Below are 11,924 nucleotides of genomic sequence, written 5' to 3'. Positions count from 1 at the left end.
CCCCCTCAGTCTGTCCCCTTGCACTGTGGAGGGTAGGGCAACGCATTTACCAACGCCTTCGCTCATGGTTTCTCTCTGGGACAGAGCAGCTTTAGTTCCAGCTTCAGGGAAGTGGGAAGCCACCCGGATGTCTGGAAGCTGAAGGTAGAGGTAAATAGTACATCATAATGAGTCCAGTAATTAATAATGCAAAGCACATAAGATATATATTAAAGAGAAGAAGAATACATCGCTGACTAGGAAATAACTGTCTGTTTAAAGGGAATCGATTCTCTAGCCTTCTGCCCTACCAATTATTTATTTTTATTCATAGGTCTTATGAAAAGGTATCTAGGCTTGATAGAATCCAAACTAAAAGCATGCTCCTGCGAACTTCAGTCTGTCAGTAGCTCCATAATGTTCCATAAGGCTACTCTTGTGAGTAAAGATATACTTAGAAGGAACGGGGCCTAAAATATAAAACAATATTTAAAAAATCACCTCGCCCAAATGCATGGTCAGATAGAAACTGGGATTTGCAGCATACCCTAAAGGCAACCAGCACTGTAATTCTGCAGACCTCCTCTGTTACGTGGGAATTCTTGATGGAGAAAGTCCTGTACTGGCCCAGTCCTGACTGAACCGAGTGACTAAATCCTAAGTAATTTCAGTGGCTTTGGATCAGGCCCTCTGAACAGACCTGCCTCAGCTGACTGTAAATGTTAGGCAGGAACATAGTATGAAAGGTGATGGCTAAGGCAGGAGAAGAACAGCATCTTCTCCCAGTTATTGTGGGAAACTGGGAAGCTTTCCCCTTCTAATTAATTCTTGCTTGAGTAGTCCCACCTACTCTCTCTTGCACTTTTTTCTTTTTCAGTTCCTGATCAAATCCTCTCATTTGTCTTTATCTTATTTCTGCCCCCCTTCTGTCTTTTTGTATCAGTTCGAGCATTTTTTCATAGCAGACTTTTCAATGCAAGTATGTACAAATATTTTTTATGTCGTGCAGATCTACTACTTGAAAAGTGAGCCATTTGCTGTGAGTCCGATTGCCAGGTTGGCAGGCCAGGAATTGTCTGAAGCTTGCATTCAAAGAGGTAATATTTTTAAGCCCAGCCTTTTAAAAAACATCCTGGGGGCGGGGGGGGGGGGGCGGGGGGGGGGGGGGGGGCGGAAGGTTTCTGAAGGAACATCATATTTGAACATGAACTTCTTTGAGTCCATATTCAATTAAGAAAAACAAACAAAATATTCTATTTAAAAGGGCAACAGACCTAGTTCTGAGATGGAGAGATTTCCAAATTGGCAGTGGCAGATCCTCTGCTTGGTGTTAAAAGGTTGTGTTTAGGAAAAAAAGAGCATATTTGAAACCAGGCACTATGGCCTGTGTTCAAATATAGTTGCTCTTTAGAACAGACTTCTTGTAACATCTGGAAACTCTGATTTCTGATGACAAAGAAAAACATCTGCAAACTCTAATCTCTAGTGGCAAAGAGTTCCAAATAACAATTGTTAAAATTGTTGACTTTGGCTGCTATTCACTTTAGTGGGAGCAAGGTCAGGCCCTTTCTTGTTGATTTTTGAATGATGTGTGCATGGATGGGATGCTTTATTTGTTTCCATTAAAATTTTAACACTGAAAATGCATGCATCGCTATACTGTGTGGAAAACTGGGTAATGGGAATTACATTCAGTTAGTAAAACAATATCATAATAATGTTTTATTTATGTTAAAGAGTCTAGAAAAGAAGGAGAAGATGGAGAGAAAAGACGGGGGAAAATCCTCAACTAGCCAACCAACCAAAAACAAAATAAACAAAAATCCCCTCATTTGTTGCTGTTCCCATACCGTAAGTCATGATGGTTTTGGGTTTAATTAAAAATCTATACGTATATATCGACAGATAACCAAGGTCTGTCACTACCATCCACTACAGTTGTGTCTCATCTATGGTCCTTAACCAAGATCAATATTAGTGTGTCTGCAGGTCCATACATGACATACCTTATGAAAAGAGGAACCCCTGGTCTGTGTCCTTTTGAACAAGACTTCCAAATCAGGGTTGTTTCCTTATTTTGGGATGGCCTATGAAAAATCTCCCGAGCAATGGTCTAAGACTTACATAGCCTTATTAAAGCCAGAGAGAGAGAATAGCATATTAAAACAAATGAAACAGTTTGCATAACATACCACACTCTACAACATTCAGGAAGGGAAGAGCACTTTTGTTTTAGTTCAGTGAATAAAATATATCTTTCATTTTCTCAGAGACTTTCTTCTTCCTGTCTGTTTCTCAGCCTGCTACTTATTCAGATAGTATTCCATAGACACCCAGTGGGCTCTGTGTTCCAGTAATCTTGTTCCTCTTATTCTCCTTCCTCCTGATTAAATCTTCATAGAATCATAGAACTGGGAGGGACCTCGAAAGTTATCTAGTCCAGTCCCCTGCACTTGTGGCAGGACTAAGTATTATCTAGACCATTTCTAGATGTTTGGAGATTTTTAAGAGTAGGTTAGACAATGATGGAGACTCCACAACTTCCCTGGGAAATTTATTCCAGTGCTTAACCATCCTGACAGTTAGGAAGTTTTTCCTAATGTCCAGCCTAAGCCTCCCTTGTCAATTCATTTGCTACTCAAGGTGTTTACAGAGTTCATTTTTGTGTCTAACAAATAAACCAGATTTTAAAATCTTTAAATAGTATAGTTTTGATGTAATGTGATGATTTGTCACCTTTATCTTTCCATCCACTCTGTCCTACACTTTGCTGTTGTATCCTGTTTTTATTTAGGCTCTTGATCTCGCAATTGGAGCTTCATGGGAGGACCACCTTGTTTCTCTGGACCCCCATTCAAGCCTTGGGCTCCAGTTGTGTAACAGACTCCATGAGGGTGCAGGGGTTATGGCTGAAGATGTGGAGCTGTGACTGGTAAAAAGATTCTAGGTCTCCAAGTGCTTAGGAATGTACTATAGAGCACTGAAAATTTGGAGCAAAATAGCTAATATTTGTAGTCTAGTTCTTTGATTCCAGACCTAGTGTGTGTACAGTCTGGTAGGAAAAAGTCAGGCACAAGAGGAAGAGACTAGGGCTTAGTCTGGGGATGTTCCTTATTTTGGCAAATGCGGTTGGATCCTCAGAGAAGCTTTTCAGCCATCGCTGAGAACCCTTGGTGGGGGAATAGAGGAATTAGAGTCCAGGGTAGGAAAAGCCCCAGCCAGTTGGACTGCGGAAGAGTCTGAGAGAAAGAAAGCCAAGAAGGGAAAGTTGGAACAGAATAGATGGATATTTCTTCTTGATTTTTCTAGGAATCCTGGATAAGAAAAAACTTAAGCCTTGGATACTGGCTGAGTAAAGTAAATCACCCCCCAGTGATTAATGACATTGAATTGCAGCTGAGAAAATCATTCTGGGACTGCTGAGAATTTGCAAACTGATAGTCAGCCACTGCAGCTGAAGGAATATTTTTCATTTTACTGTAATGGGCATCTGGTATTGCATGATATTCCACAGTTTCCATTATGTTCTTTCATTTTTGCATTCAGATAAACTTCTAAAACCTTCATATTTTCGGGGAATGGGTTGAACTTTTTTTGTGTTTGGTATTTGCTTAATAGTTACTTACTTATTTATTTAGGGTTGCGAAAACATGAGGACAATCTTTTCCAGCAATAATGCTTTCTTCATTGGCGGAAGGAGATCTACCGTTCTTTCGAACAGGGTTACCACAAAAGCAGCTGAAGTTTGAGATAAAGCATAAATGTAATCCTCAATAAAGAGCAGTGTCTTTACTTAGTTTAGGGGGGAAATTAAAATTATTATTAATAATAAATTAGTTCAAAAGTCACTTCCAGTCATGCTTTCTGAGAGTGTAATTGAGTGCTGCTCACTTAACCACAAGGAATAATCCTCCCTGTGGGGCCTGAATCAGGGTTTGAGCCTGAAAAGCTGCTGTTTAAAAGCAATTATGCCTCATTAAAATACAACAAAATACTACCCTCCAATGTAACATCAGGCACACAAGAAAGTGATGGGGTAGAGGGAAGGAGCAATGGATTATGAAGTTTTAGATTTTCTCCATAACTTAGGCTGCATTATATAAATGCTAAGCTTTTACTTAAAAAAACAAACAACCCAACTTCATTGTGAAAATACAACCAATAGATAAAAACTGTCTCAAGTCAAATAATAGCAGTAAAGGAGGAAACTTGCCTTTCCTTGTCCTATACACATCAATAAGATGTGAACAACAAGGCTTAGGTAGGACAATTTAAAATGTTAACATTAATAAACAGTAATTTTTTCTGTTAACTTTTTAAAAACACAAGGATTAAATGTAGAATAAGTCTGTGCAATTAAAAATCACATTAAATAATTTAATCTTCCAAAATAAATGATAGACTGGGCCCTGCTGATACACGATATTTCTGTTCCTGTTTTTATTTTTTTCTGGTTAATTATCACTTAATAAGTTACTACTTATCTGAAAAAGCATACATAAAATATACAAGTTATGCAGTACAGGATTACAGTAATCTTTAACGTGGCTTTAATGCAGAGTTTTTCACGTTCTTTTAACTGGCTCTACTGCAGCAGGGTGGAGCCCCACTATCTTCAACTGAAGTTAATGCAGGGGCAAATGTTTACCCATATGGATCCAATTGCAGGATCAGGACCTTAATTATGTATGTTCCTGGAAAGTATATGCAAAGAGAAAAGGAGTACTTGTGGCACCTTAGAGACTAACAAATTTATTTGAGCATAAGGTTTCGTGAGCTACAGCTCACTTCATCGGATGCATTCAGTGGAAAATACAGTGGGGAGTGTTATCCCATTGTTTCATGTTCTCTGTGTATATAAATCTCCCCACTGTATTTTCCACTGAATGCATCTGATGAAGTGAGCTGTTGCTCACGAAAGCTTATGCTCAGATAAATTGGTTAGTCTCTAAGGTGCCACAAGTACTCCTTTTCTCTTTGCGAATACAGACTAACACGGCTGCTACTCTGAAACCTGGAAAGTATATGGGGTTGAATGGCAGTGCTTTGCATTTTGTTTTGTCTATGGTTAAAACCCAAAGACAAAGAATAAAAGTAGTTGTTGCGAGCCCATTTTCTGGCAGCCACACCACTGGAACAGTTATGCTCCCCAGAACCTGACTGCAAAAGCCTGTCCGAAAAAACCCCTAAATTAATATGTTAATCGTTTTCTTAACATCCACTAGATGGCAGCTGAATTTCAGGAATGACTGTGTGTCTGCTTGCAGATAGGTCATTTTAAAGGGAGTAGTCATCAACTCTTGAAGAAACCAAATCTAATCCATCTTTCAACAGATGGTATCTCAAATCAAACCAGATAACATATTCAGTGAGTGTTCATATCATTTTCAGATTTATCACTATTTCTACTTTTTCATATGGGATCCACTGCTGGTTTGCTGGGAAAGAATCTTCATCTATCCTTCACTTCCTTATTTGAATGTGCATGGTTTGCTTCTTTTAAGAAGAACCCTAAAATACTATGTTAAGGACGAGAAATAATATAGCTAGTTTTATGCTAGAGCTGTCTGTTGGTTTAGGTATAATAAGATGTTGCAAGTCATTCCCAGAATTCATAAAATTTAGATAGGTGTGTTTTGTTTTGAGAATTTTCTTCATACAACAGAAACAAGATATTAAACCAATTATCTATTTGCTAAAATTTATTAGGTTCAACCAAAGAGGGTTTATAAATATTGATACATTTGATTAAAGCTCTCTCTGACATTGGTTTAGCATGGCTTATTTTAATGGTAAATGTATTTGAAAAGGTTCTATTGATGTATTATTAACCAGGCAAAGATTGCATGATGTGAAGAGTAATGTGTGTGTGTGAGAGAGAGAAAGAGCAAGAACAAGCAAGATTTTAGGGATTGGTAGAGAGTTCATTGAACATATATTAATGCTGTTTTATTCTGCTTTCTTTAGGTATTCCCCATTACAAACACCAGGCTCAGTTGCAGAGAAAATTCTTGATAGGTAAATTGTAAAGGGAGGTCAGGCCTGGAGAAGATAGAGAGATTTTATGTGTACATATCTTTATTGGTATACAGGGCCATACTCAGTGTATTTGCTTCACTTTCCTATCTGAAGGCCCAGTCTTGCATTGAAGTCAGTGAGGACTTTGGATCATCAAGGAATGCAAAATTGGCTCTGTGTTTGTTAAAGAATAGGATGGATAGTGTTTACTGTTTGGAGTGCTTGCTTGTCTGTGGTTTTCTGTTGCCTGCCCTTTTACTGTGACTGGGAGTGCATATAGAATGGAATTTACCTGCTAACCCTGCCCATCTCAGACCAGCTCTATTTTTCAGTAGACTTTTTTAGAGGTTATAATGCTAGGACAGTGGTACCCAAACTTGTTCTGCTGCTTGTGCAGGGAAAGCCCCTGGTGGGCTGGGCTGGTTTGTTTACCTGCCATGTCCGCAGGTTCGGCCGATCCCAGCTCTCAGTGGCCGCAGTTTGCTGCTCCAGGCCAACGGGAGCTGCTGGAAGCGGCTGCCTGTACGTTCCTCGGGTCCGCGCCGCTTCCAGCAGCTCCTGTTGGCCTGGAGCAGCGAACCGCGGCCACTGGGAGCCGCGATCAGCCAAACCTGCGGACACGGCAGGTAAACAAACTGGCCCGGCCCGCCAGGGGCTTTCCCTGCGCAAGCGGTGGAACAAGTTTGGGAACCACATGGAACAGTTATCAGTGATTCTTACCTCTTCGGCTAAAAGTGTGGGGAGAAAAGATATATTCATATAGCTAATGTAATTCTAAAATTAAACAGGGTCTACAAAGTAGCACACTCAGACTGCTCTCCCTTTTCTGATCGATGCTTTTCCAATCTGTTTGCAGAACGTACATCCTAATCAATATATTTTTCTCATTTGGGTCCCTGTAGGCCAGTGGTTCTCCACCTATTTATCATTGTGGGCCGCATGTTACCTGGGCTGCAAGTTGAGAACCAGAGACCCCTATGCCCAGCGTCTCCCGCCCAGAGACCCCTCCACAGAGTGGGGCAAGGAGTGGAGCCCTGGGGGGGGAGGGGCTGGGTGGCAGGGACCCCGGACCCTGCTGTGTGGGCCAGGTGACAGCCCTGACCCTGGACCCAACTGCGCAGGACTGGGTGGTGGGGCAGCTGGGCAGCAGCCTAGACTCCAACTCCGTGGGACATCTGGCAGCCCGAACCCCAACCCTATGGCGACTCCAACCTGCCGCGCCAGGTCAGGCAGCCTGAACCCCGCTGCACAGGGCAGCCAGGCAAGTGGGAACCCGGACCCTGTGTGGCCAGGTGGCCTTTAGCACACAGCTGGGCCGCAGCTCTGTGCTAATTGGGCCACATGCAGCCTGTGGGTTGAGAACTGCTGCTGTAGACTAATAAAGAAAAGGAGTTCAGATAGTAGAGAAAAGTAAAGTGTGCCCACTGTAGAATTAAAACATAAGAATAGTACCGTAATATCTTATATTTATATAGTGCCTGTATTCCAAAGTACTTTACAGACTATGGGTTAGTTCTTTATTTATGCCAGCTATTTCATCACAGGAATAAACTGGTTACAAGGCCCTTCGTGACAGAAAGTTTACAGAGGATGCTGCTGCAGTGTGTGGGAGCATCCCATCTTCTCTACACCAGGTAACCTACAGGTAGCCAGTGTTGCCCCCAAGGTGTGTGTGTGAGTGCATAGCTAAGTTAATCAGGGGGATGGGCTAACCTAATTTAGTGTATCCTACTGAAGCCTCTGAAGATCACAGTGGAAATTTAAAGCTTCCCTCCCCAAATTTAACCCCTGAGGAAGGGCAAAGGTAGACACAGTGCTTGTTCTGAGTCAGATTGAATGCCCTCTGGGACACTGGAAGCCTCTGTGGTGAAGGGAGGTGTGATTTTCATATTAGCCAGTGGGGGTGAATCTAGCCAGTTTGAAACCAACATAACGTCATTCACCAATGAAATTCAGCCATCCCTGTGGTGAAGGTGTAAAGACAATCACAAAATTAACTTACAACAAAGCCCCTGGTGGCATGTTTTTTCGGTTGTAGAACTGGGACAAACCCCTCCTAGTGTGAAGGAGGCATAGACAGGATATTTAAGATACAGAAACCACATAATGTAAATGAAAGTAAGGGTTATGCATTTGTGAGAGGTTTCTTCCTCTGCCACCCCAATTCTGAGTCTGTTTTGCAACAGTGGCAGTGAATTGATCTTTGCATTCTTGTTTGTTAGGCCTGTGGAAACTGGGGGAGTAAAGATGGACCACATTCGTCTGTTTGCAATTAATTCTTGGAACAGTAATAAGGGCTTTGAACTCAGTTGCATCTCTTTTGGTCTGTAAGCATGGAAGGTGGTCAAGGTGTCTAATGGGAGAGAGAGAGAGAGAGCGCCTGTGTAAGAAGGAAGGTGAAGTAGACAGTAGAGTAATGGAATAGATGGGGAGAAAAACATTTTTCTAGGGTGATCTGGGAAAGAAGTGGATAATAGCTTGAGCTCCCTAAAGTAGGGTGAAAGGAGCTTTTATGTGATACAGTTTATGTTTAACTTTTTTATTTATAAGGTCATAGCACAAACCTGGTTTTTGCTTTTAGATTTTCGTAGAACGATAGCTTAAAATTGTATCCAGTTTCTTCTTTTAAAATGATCTTCTGTCTTAACATACATTTCTTGATTTCCAAAGTAAGTTAATCGGAAGAGGTAACTCTATTTTTAAAATGCAGTATTTGATCAAGTACTCAAATATAAGCGTGTTAGGGTATTACCTCCTAAAATGTTTAGTGATAGGATTTTCCTTGGAAAAATTCATTGGTGTTTAGTGATACAAAGTTCTGGAAATTTTGGAACCAAGGGAGTTAATAACTTTCCTTTCTAGAAACACAGACATTCTGGTGGTCTTACGAATACTACATAGCATTACTAGATAAGTGCCTAACCTGCAGTGTTTTTATTTATATCTGAATTATGCCAAAGTTGAGGGGTGTTCGGCTCCCGGAGGGGGTGGAAAGGGGAGGAGAGACTAACCAGCTATAAAGTCTGGATATGTATCTGATCTTCTCCAAAGTGCTGTGAGTTGGTTGATCCAGAGTTTTAGTTTGGGCCCTACTTTAGGTAGCACAGAATGAAACAACAAAATCATTAACTCTGAATAGCAACAGCTACTATACTATCTAAATGCTTAATGCAACAAAGGTGGCCTATGTGCAAAAACAATTTGGGGGTTAAAAGAAAACCAGATCACATAGGCAACATCAAAGAAAAAAATAACTGTACAAAAATACTTTTATAGATATATCTTCCCATACAATATTGAAATACATCTAATTCAAAGATTGCAGCTTTTCCAAAACAGACATAGAGGAGCAGCAAAATAACTGCTTTATTAATTTTTTTTGTGCCTTAATATCAGCATGGCTGTAATAATAGTATAATGGCTCTGCAGGGGAAGCACAGGAACTGGTGCAAGAGGAGCCTATTCTTTTCACTCCCCAACTATCCTTTCAGAAGTAACATCAGCTAGCAGATTGGAAAGGGAGCAACGGTCTTCTCTGTCCTTCGGTTACATGCAAATTGTTGTATTTTTATTTATTTATTATTTTTACAAAATCAGGGCAATTGTGTTTATAAAGAGAACATGTTTTCATTTGTAAGGGAGAGCTAATCACTGATGTGCATGGTAAGGTACAATTTTACTCAGTGCTTACTGTCGTTATTCTAAGTTATTTCAATGGCAGACCATGTATAGGTAGCAAGTGTATAGAAGGAGATTGTGGTATTCTACTTTGAAATCTTTTCAGAATCAGAAAATGATACATTATAATACTAAATACGTAATCTCTGGCTTGTACAATTCAGCGTATCTGTGAGTGCCAAACACATGGCCTCCATAAGTCCTACTGTAAAAGCAGATGGGGTGGTCCTGTTTACTTAAACTCCATGACTGATTATGCATGTTTAGCATCACAGTAATCAACACAATGTGAAAAATGCAGAATCAGATTGCTTTGTTGCTCATCTAGGTGCCATGCTTGTGCCAATAGTGTGGAAAAATGTGCCTTTCTGCAGCGAGGAAGCCATATCTAAAGTGAAAATAGGTAGTGAATGTGTTAAAAATAGTATTGTGGCTGTGATGCATCTACTTGCAGAACTAGAAAATGTACATAATAACATAGTGGTGTCCCTGGGAAACAAAATGGAAGTGAGTTTGTAGTTTGCACACTGAGACATCTCTACTTTTTCTCTAGTCTAAAATGTTCAGAATATGATGTTGAACAATATGCACATGGTGCTAATAGCTGATGATGAAAACTCCTCGAGAACTTTGGCTGTATATTGGGATGCTCATTTGAACCTTCTGAGCCTCTTTGATATAGAAATATTATGGGAACAGGTTTTCTCATGAGATTTCCATTTTCTGGTCAGGCCGGAAATACTGTAGAAATAGAACTGTCTGAAGCTAAGGATTTCCAGTTTTGATATTTTGAAATTTCCCATGAACTGGAAGTCTTGAAAAAAATTTCATTTCAGAAAGAGTCTGAAATCCTGGGGTCACCTAGCTGGGAGCAGTCCATAATTTGGATATTTTTTTTAAACTCTGTTTCATGAGAAATGTTATGACCAGCTCTACACAGGAAGAGATTTTAGTTCAGATTAGAAAAGATGTGTGAAGAAATGGAAAAAAGTGTGTGTGAGGGTGGGTAGGCAAGGAAGCCGGCTAAACCTATTTAAATCTTGAAAATGAAGTTATTATTTGATCCCAATTGAATTGCTCGTCCCTGCTAAGAAATTTGTGTCATGAGTGAGAAGGATCAGTTTCATTAACATCTTTGAAAACCTCAACTTGTATGTTGTTTCTATACTACCAAATATGGCAAAATTGAAAAATATTATTCTGTTGTTGAGAGGACTGTTTCATACAATGTTTAATTATTAGTATTGCTGACATAAGAACTTTTAAATGGCAGCTGTGACACTACATTACTGGGGAGGGTTTTGAGGTATTTCTTGTTTTGTTACAAATGCTGACTGTAATATATCCTATTTTTCCACTGCCATGTGATACTATAAAAACTTTATGAAAACATTCAAGCCTATTTTATTGGCTCCTGAGAAATTATACAGTACTATTCCCTGATTTAAATTGTAAGCTCTCTGAGGCAGGGACTGCCTTTTGTTCCTGGACACTGTTCATGCTTGGGGCCTTTGGGTGCTATGGCAATGCGAATAAATAGTAATTCAAAACCTCTGTCTTTGAGAGATTACAGTGTCCGCTGTGTGAGTTTATGATATTAATTCCTACCCCTTACCTTTATTTGAATTAGTTGTTTTTAGAGCCAGCAGCACATGACTAGAGTGATCATTCTTTCTTAAACATAGTTTAGGTATAGTAAGCCTGTTGTGGGTGATGGAGCTTTGCTAGAAAAGGCACCTAAAAAGTGGTTTTATAGCATCTTTGGTATGTATTTTGCTTTGTGCGAATTTTCCTGGGCCCAGGCCCTCTCACCAGGTTTCTCAACAAAAATAGCTGTCTGATGGGGGCAGAGGATGAAACCACAAGGATGTTAGCAAACATTTTAAACAAGGGTTGTTCTAGTTGATTAAAGTTGCTCAGCGCCTTTTAAATTAGAAGACATTTAAGAAGAAAGAAACTGTCAAAGGGAGCCAGTGCGGTCAGAAACAGAAGCTAAGAGGATTTTCCTTGTTTGTGAGGCAATAGACAATTGTTCTCTTAATAATAATCTCTTTAAAATTCTTTTCTCTTGAAGAATCCCAAAAGTACTGTATAGACTGTTTTACAGGAATTGCTACTGAAATGCAGCTACTTTTCTGGGTGGAGACAGGCAGCCACACTGTAGAACAGGGTTTTTAACAAGAAAAGTAAAGAGTAACTAAGGATTAGATATTGCGCCACTGAAGTTATTGAGAGTTTAGTTATTAACA

General features: G+C 40.0%; 1 long non-coding RNA gene across 4 annotated transcripts in view; it reads left to right on the top strand.

Moving 5' to 3' along the window:
• Window positions 1-9: 9 nt before the first annotated feature.
• The window catches only part of LOC114021093, a 36,665-nt gene continuing 24,750 nt past the window's right edge, over window positions 10-11,924 (top strand). The window contains exons 1-5 of one of the 4 annotated variants that reach the window (XR_005227051.2): window positions 10-150; window positions 989-1,076; window positions 1,717-1,830; window positions 2,774-2,911; window positions 3,618-4,715. This is a non-coding gene — a long non-coding RNA (uncharacterized LOC114021093). The other 3 variants (XR_005227050.2, XR_006284544.1, XR_003565763.3) reach the window with 3 other exon arrangements.

Source organism: Chelonia mydas, chromosome 10, assembly GCF_015237465.2.
Source record: "Chelonia mydas isolate rCheMyd1 chromosome 10, rCheMyd1.pri.v2, whole genome shotgun sequence".
NCBI classification, from domain to species: domain Eukaryota; kingdom Metazoa; phylum Chordata; order Testudines; family Cheloniidae; genus Chelonia; species Chelonia mydas.
The sequence above is the reverse complement of the archived record's forward strand: the minus strand, read 5'-3'. Positions and strand labels throughout refer to the sequence as shown.